At 51.0% G+C, this 1,591-nt stretch overlaps 1 non-coding gene across 1 annotated transcript; it reads right to left on the reverse strand.

The window, feature by feature from the left end:
• Positions 1-468: 468 nt before the first annotated feature.
• On the reverse strand, positions 469-541 carry Trnaa-ggc (transfer RNA alanine (anticodon GGC)). The gene has a single exon. It is a non-coding gene; the product is annotated as a tRNA-Ala (tRNA).
• Between the last annotated feature and the right edge of the window lie 1,050 nt (positions 542-1,591).

The following is a 1,591-nucleotide window of genomic DNA, read 5'->3' on the forward strand; positions in this document are numbered from 1 at the left end:
AAAATGCCCGCCGGGTGGATCCGAACCCACGACCTCCACAATACTGGGCTGGTGCCATAACCACTACGCTACCGGCGGGGCTGTCTCCCCAGCACTTTCTCGGGTATTTAGGTTAGGGTATTTTTGTTTCTTGCACTTGGGGGTGGTAGGCAGAGCCACTCGGACTACTCGGCCTGAGGGAGACCTTCTTTTTACCCCCGGTCTATGACTCGAGTGTCTACGACATGTCCAGAGTGGTCGACCAGCGTTGAACCCTCTTTATCTCCATTTGGCACCAAGACTGCCAGAACAGAGGCCTTCGCTAAGCATGTGGCGAATCAGAAAATGGGAAATGAGGGGCTCCGTTAAATAAGACAGAAATTAAGGGTTGGCAGTCCAGAAAACCTCGGAAAGCAAAGGGGAGGTTGTGGTGGGTGGTAGAAAGATCTGAAGTATTTTTTGATTCGAAAAGAAAGTGGTGAAAAAATGCCCGCCGGGAGGGATCCGAACCCACGACCTCCAGAATGCCGGTCTGGTGCGATAACAACTACGCTACCGGCGGCGCTTTTTCCCCACCACTTTCTGGGGTATTTATGTGGGCATTTTTTTGGGCGGCGTAGTCAGCGCCACTTGGACGACTCGGGCTGAAGGAGATCTTCTTTTTAACCCCCGGGCCGTGACTCGAGTGTCTACGACATGTCCAGAGTGGTCGACCAGCGTTGAACCCTCTTATGCTCCCTTTGGCACCAAGAATGCCAGAACAGAGGCCCTCGCTAAGCATGTAGCGAATCAGGAAATACGAAATGAGGGGCTCCGTGAAATAACACAGAAAATAAGGGATGGCAGTCCAGAAAACCTATGAAAGCAAATGGGACGATGTGGTGGGTCATAGAAAGAGATGAAGAATTTTTGGAGTCGAAAAGAAAGTGGTGAAAAAATGCCCGCCGGGAGGGATCCGAACCCACGACCTCTAGAATATCGGGCTTGTGCGATAACCACTAGGCTACAGGCGGGGCTGTTTCTCCAGCACTTTTTCGAGTATTTGTGTGAAGGTATTTTTGTTTCCTGCACTTGGGGGTGGTAGTCAGCGCCACTCGGACTATTCGGGGTGAATGGGACCTTGTTTTTAACCCCCTGGCCGTGACTCCAGTGTCTATGACATGTCGAGAGTGGTCGACCAGCGTTGAACCCTCTTTAGCTCCCTTTGGCACCAAGACTGCCAGAACAGAGGCCTTCGCTAAGCATGTAGCGTATCAGAAAATGGGAAATCAGGGGCTCCGTGAAATAAGACAGAAAATAAGGGTTGGCAGTCCAGAAAACCTCTGAAAGCAAATGGGAGGTTGTGTTGGGTCATAGAAAGAGATGAAAAATTTTTGGAGTCGAAAAGAAAGTGGTGAAAAAATGCCCGCCGGGAGGGATCCGAACCCACGACCTCTAGAATATCGGGCTTGTGCGATAACCACTAGGCTACAGGCGGGGCTGTTTCCCCAGCACTTTCTGGGGTATTTATGTTAGGCATTTTTGTTTCCTGCATTTGGAGGTGGTAGACAGAGCCACTCGGACTACTCGGGGTGAAGGGGACCTTCTTTTTAACCCCTGGGGAGTGACTCGA

The sequence above is a fragment of the Haemaphysalis longicornis genome, unplaced genomic scaffold (assembly GCF_048455015.1).
Source record: "Haemaphysalis longicornis isolate Haplotype H1 unplaced genomic scaffold, Haemaphysalis longicornis Haplotype H1 scaffold_11, whole genome shotgun sequence".
Classification (NCBI taxonomy): Eukaryota; Metazoa; Arthropoda; class Arachnida; order Ixodida; family Ixodidae; genus Haemaphysalis; species Haemaphysalis longicornis.